Source organism: Triticum urartu, chromosome 5A (genome assembly GCF_056163025.1).
Source record: "Triticum urartu cultivar PI428250 chromosome 5A, HENAU_Tu73, whole genome shotgun sequence".
In the NCBI taxonomy this organism is placed as follows: domain Eukaryota; kingdom Viridiplantae; phylum Streptophyta; class Magnoliopsida; order Poales; family Poaceae; genus Triticum; species Triticum urartu.
This window is the reverse complement of record NC_141877.1, coordinates 208,322,314-208,328,313: the sequence shown is the minus strand read 5'-3', so window position 1 is coordinate 208,328,313 and position 6,000 is coordinate 208,322,314.

The window sequence follows — 6,000 nt, the reverse complement described above, 5'->3', positions numbered from 1 at the left end:
ATGAAACTAATGATACATAATTGGCCTACTCATGGTTTAAATTTGTGGATGATCATACAATTTTTTATGCCGGATTGAATTTTGCTTCTAGAAATCTCTTAGATTCGGCCGCGGGAGGCACTTTTATGGAGATCACTTTAGGAGAAGCTACTAAACTTCTACATACTATTATGGTTAATTATTCTCAATGGCATACTGAAAGATCTACTAATAAAAAGGTGCATGCGATAGAAGAAATTAATGTTTTGAGTGGAAAGGTGGATGAACTTATGAAATTATTTGCTAGTAAGAGTGTTTCTTCTGATCCTAATGATATGCCCTTGTCTACTTTGATTGAGAATAATAATGAATCTACGGATGAGAATTTTGTTGGTAGGAACAATTTTGGTAACAACACATATAGAGGAAATTTCAATCCTAGGCCTTATCCTAGTAAACCCTCTAATAATTATGGTAATTCCTACAACAATTCTTATGGAAATTATAATAAGATGCCCGCTGATTTTGAATCTAATATTAAAGAATTTATTACTTCACAAAAGAGTTTCAATGCTATGATTGAAGAAAAATTGCTTAAGATTGATGAGTTGGCTAGGAACGTTGATAGGATTTCTCTTGATGTCGATTGTTTGAAACTTAGATCTATTCCACCTAAGCATGATATCAATCAGTCTCTCAAAACCATGAGAATTCCCATTGATGAGTGCAAAGAAAGAACCGCTAGGATGCGTGCTAAGAAAGATGCCTTTATAAGAGCGTGTTCTTCTAGTTCCTATGAAAATAAAGATGAAGATATAAAAGTTATTGATGCGTCCCCTATTAAATCTTTGTTTTGCAATATGAATCTTGATTATGATGGGACTGAATATGATCCACCTGTACCTAGAAGGCGTTCCAAGAATTTTTTTTATCTTGATGCTAAAATTGATAAAAGTGGGATTGAAGAAATTAAAACCCTAGATGTTGCTAAACCCACTATTGTGGATTTCAAGGAATTTAACTATGAAAATTGCTCTTTGATTGATTGTATTTCCTTGTTGCAATCCGTGCTAAATTCTCCTCACGCTTATAGTCAAAATAAAGCGTTTACTAAACATATCGTTGATGCCTTGATGCAATCTTATGAAGAAAAACTTGAATTGGAAGTTTCTATCCCTAGAAAACTCTATGATGAGTGGGAACCAACTATTAAAATTAAAATTAAAGATCATGAATGCTATGCTTTATGTGATTTGGGTGCTAGTGTTTCCACGATTCCAAAGACTTTGTGTGATTTGTTAGGTTTCCGTGATTTTGATGATTGCTCTGTAAACTTGCACCTTGCGGATTCCACTATTAAGAAACCTATGGGAAGAATTAATGATGTTCTTATTGTTTCAAATAAGAATTATGTGCCCATATATTTTATTGTTCTTGACATAGATTGCAATCCTTCATGTCCTATTATTCTTGGTAGACCTTTCCTTAGAACGATTGGTGCAATTATTGATATGAAGGAAGGAAATATTAGATTCCAGTTTCCATTAAGGAAAGGCATGGAAAACTTTCCTAGAAATTAAATTAAATTACCTTATGAATCTATATGAGAGCCACTTATGGATTTCCTACCAAAGATGGCAATACCTTGATCTATCCTTGCTTGTTATGCCTAGCTAGGGGCATTAAACGATAGCGCTTGTTGGGAGGCAACCCAATTTTATTTTTATTCCTTGCTTTTTGCTCCTGTTTAGTAATAAATAATTTATCTAGACTATGTTTAGGTTGTGTTTTTTTGTGTTTAATTAGTGTTTGTGACAAATAGATCCGTTGGGAAGACTTGGGGAAAGTCTTGTTACACTTGCTGTAAAAAACAGAAACTTTAGCGCTCACGAGAACTGCTGCCATTTTTATTTGGATAGTTCTATTTAGTTAATTATTTTTGAAGATGATTAATAGATAAATTACTCACGTCCAGCAATTTATTTTAGAATTTTTGGGGTTCCAGATCTTGTTCTAGCTACATATTACTACAGACTGTTCTGATTTTGACAGATTCTGTTTTTCGTGTGATGTTTGCTTATTTTGATGAATCTATGGATAGTAAAATAGTTTATAAACCATAGAAAAGTTGGAATACAGTAGGTTTAACACCGATATAAATAAAGAATGAGTCATTACAGTACCTTGAAGTGGTCTTTTTTTTCTTTCGCTAACGGAGCTCACGAGATTTTCTACTTTGAGTTTTGTGTTGTCAAGTTTTCATGTTTTGGGTAAAGATTTGATGGATTATGGAACAAGGAGTGGAAAGAGCCTAAGCTTGGGTATGCCCATGGCACCCCCAAGATAATATAAGGACACCTAAAAGCCAAAGCTTGGGAATGCCCCGGAAGGCATCCCCTCTTTCGTCTACTTCTATCGGTAACTTTACTTGGAGCTATATTTTTATTCACCACATGATATGTGTTTTGCTTGGAGCGTCTTGTATGATTTGAGTCTTTACTTTTTAGTTTACCATAATCATCCTTGCTGTACACACCTTTTTAGAGAGCCATGCATGATTTGGAATTTGTTAGAATACTCTATGTGCTTCTCTTATATCTTTTGAGTTATATAGTTTTGCTCTAGTACTTCACTTATATCTTTTAGAGCACGGTGGTGGATTTGTTTTATAGAAACTATTGATCTCTCATGCTTCACTTAGATTATTTTGAGATTATTAAATATCATGGTAATTTGCTTAAAATCCTAATATGCTAGGTATTCAAGATTAGTAAAATTTTCTTATGAGTGTTTTGAATACTAAGAGAAGTTTGATGCTTGATGATTGTTTTGAGATATGGAGGTAATAATATCAAAGTCGTGCTAGTTGAGTAGTTGTGAAATTGAGAAATGCTTGTGTTGAAGTTTGCAAGTCCCGTAGCATGCACATATGGTAAACGTTATGTAACAAATTTGAAACATGAGGTGTTATTTGATTGTCCTCCTTATGAGTGGCGGTTGGGGACGAGCGATGGTCTTTTCCTACCAATCTATCCCGCTAGGAGCATGCGTATAGTGCCAAGTTTTTTGATGACTTGTAGATTTTTTCAATAAGTATGTGATTTCTTTATGACTGATGTTGAGTCCATGGATTATACGCACTCTCACCCTTCCATCCTTGCTAGCCTCTTCGGTACCGTGCATTGCCCTTTCTCACATTGAGAGTTGGTGCAAACTTCGCCGATGCATCCAAACCCCGTGATATGATATGCTCTTTCACACATAAACCTCCTTATATCTTCCTCAAAACAGCCACCATACCTACCTATTATGGCATTTCCATAGCCATTCCAAGATATATTGCCATGCAACTTTCCACCATTCCGTTTATCATGACACATTCATTATAGTCATATTGCTTAGCATGATCATGTAGTTGACATAGTATTTGTGGCAAAGCCACCGTTCATAATTCTATCATACATGTCATTCTTGGTCCATTGCATATCCCGGTACACCGCTGGAGGCATTCATATAGAGTCATCTTTTGTCCTAGTATCGAGTTGTAATCAGTGAGTTGTAAATAAATAGAAGTGGGATGATCATCATTTTCTAGAGCATTGTCCCAAGTGAGGAATTATAAAAAAAGAGAAAGGCCATAAAAAAGAGAAAGGACAAATAAAAAAATGAGAGAAAAAGAGAGAAGGGACAATGTTACTATCCTTTGCCACACTTGTGCTTCAAAGTAGCACCATAATCTCCATGATAGAGTGTCTCTTGTTTTGTCACTTTCATATACTAGTGGGAATTTTCATTATAGAACTTGGCTTGTATATTCCAACAATGGGCCTCCTCAAGTGCCCTAGGTCTCCTGAGCAAGCAAGTTGGATGCACACCCTCTTAGTTTCTTTTTTTGAGCTTTCATGCATTTATAGCTCTAGTGCATCTGTTGCATGGCAATCCCTACTCCTTGCATTAACATCAATCGGTGGGCATCTCCATATCCCATTAATTAGCCTCGTTGATGTGAGACTTTCTCCTTTTTGTCTTCTCCACATAACCCCATCATCATATTCCATTCCACCCATAGTGCTATGTCCATGGCTCGCGCTCATATATTGCGTGAAAGTTCATAGGTTTGAGATTACTAAAGTATGAAACAATTGCTTGGCTTGTCATCGGGGTTGTGCATGATGAGAGCATTCTTGTGTGACGAAAATGGAGCATGACTAAAGTATATGATTTTGTAGGGATGAACTTTCTTTGGCCATGTTATTTTGAGAAGACATAATTGCTTTGTTAGTATGCTTGAAGTATTATTATTTTTATGTCAATATGAACTTTTGTCCTGAATCTTTCGGATCTGAATATTCATACCACAATTAAGAAGAATTACATTAAAATTATGCCAAGTAGCACTCCACATCAAAAGTTCTATTTTATCATTTACCTACTCGAGGACGAGCGGGAATTAAGCTTGCGGATGCTTGATACGTCTCCAACGTATCTATAATTTTTTATTGCTCCATGCTATATTACCTACTGATTTGGACATTATTGGGCTTTATTATCCACTTTTATGTTATTTTTGGGACTAACCTATTAACCGGAGGCCTAGCCCAGAATTGCTGTTTTTTTTGCCTATTTTAGGGTTTCGGAGTCCAAACGGAATGAAACCTTCGGGAACGTGATTTTCTCAACGAGCAAGACCTAGGAGACTTGGACCCTACGTCAAGACACAAAAGAGGAGGCCACGAGGTAGGGGGGCGCGCCCTCCACCCTCGTGGGCCCCTGTTGCTCCACCGACGTACTCCTTCCTCCTATATATACCTACGTACCCCCAAACGACCAGATACGGAGCCAAAACCCTAATTCCACCGCCGCAACTTTCTATATCCACGAGATCCCATCTTGGGGCCTATACCGGAGCTCCGCCGGAGGGGGCATCGATCACGGAGGGCTTCTACATCAACACCATAGCCCCTCCGATGAAGTGTGAGTAGTTCACATCAGACCTACGGGTCCATAGTTAGTAGCTTGATGGCTTCTTCTCTCTTTTTGGATCTCAATACAATGTTCTCCCCCTCTCTTGTGGAGATCTATTCGATGTAATCTTCTTTTTGCGGTGTGTTTGTTGAGACTGATGAATTGTGGGTTTATCATCAAGTCTATCTATGAACAATATTTGAATCTTCTCTGGATTCTTTTATGTATGATTGGTTATCTTTGCAAGTCTCTTTGAATTATCAGTTTGGTTTGGCCTACTAGATTGATCTTTCTTGCAATGGGAGAAGTGCTTAGCTTTGGGTTCAATCTCGCGGTGTCCATTCCCAGTGACAGTAGGGGCAGCGAGGCACGTATTGTATTGTTGCAATCGAGGATAACAAGATGGGGTTTTCATCATATTGCATGAATTTATCCCTCTACATCATGTCAACTTGCTTAAGGCGTTACTCTATTTTCATTAACTTAATATTCTAGATGCATGCTGGATAGCGGTCGATGAGTGGAGTAATAGTAGTAGATGCAGGCAGGAGTCGGTCTACTTGTCTCGGACGTGATGCATATATACATGATCATACCTAGATATTCTCATAACTATGCTCAATTTTGTCAATTGCTCAATAGTAATTTGTTCACCCACCGTAGAATACTTATCCTTTCGAGAGAAGCCATTAGTGAAACCTATGGCCCCCGGGTCTATCTTCATCATATTAATCACCCAATACTTAGTTATTTCCTTTTCTTTTATTTTACTTTGCATCTTTACCAAAGAAATGCCAAAAATATTATCTTATCATATCTATCAGATCTCACTCCCGTAAGTGGCCGTGTAGGGATTGACAACCCCTTATCGCGTTGGTTGCGATGAATTATTTGTTTTGTGCAGGTGCGAGGGACTCGCGCATAGCCTCCTACTGGATTGATACCTTGGTTCTCAAAAACTAAGGGAAATACTTATGCTACTTTGCTGCATCATCCCTTCCTCTTTGGGGAAAACCAACGCAGTGCTCAAGAGGTAGCACTGCGCGTATCTCGTTC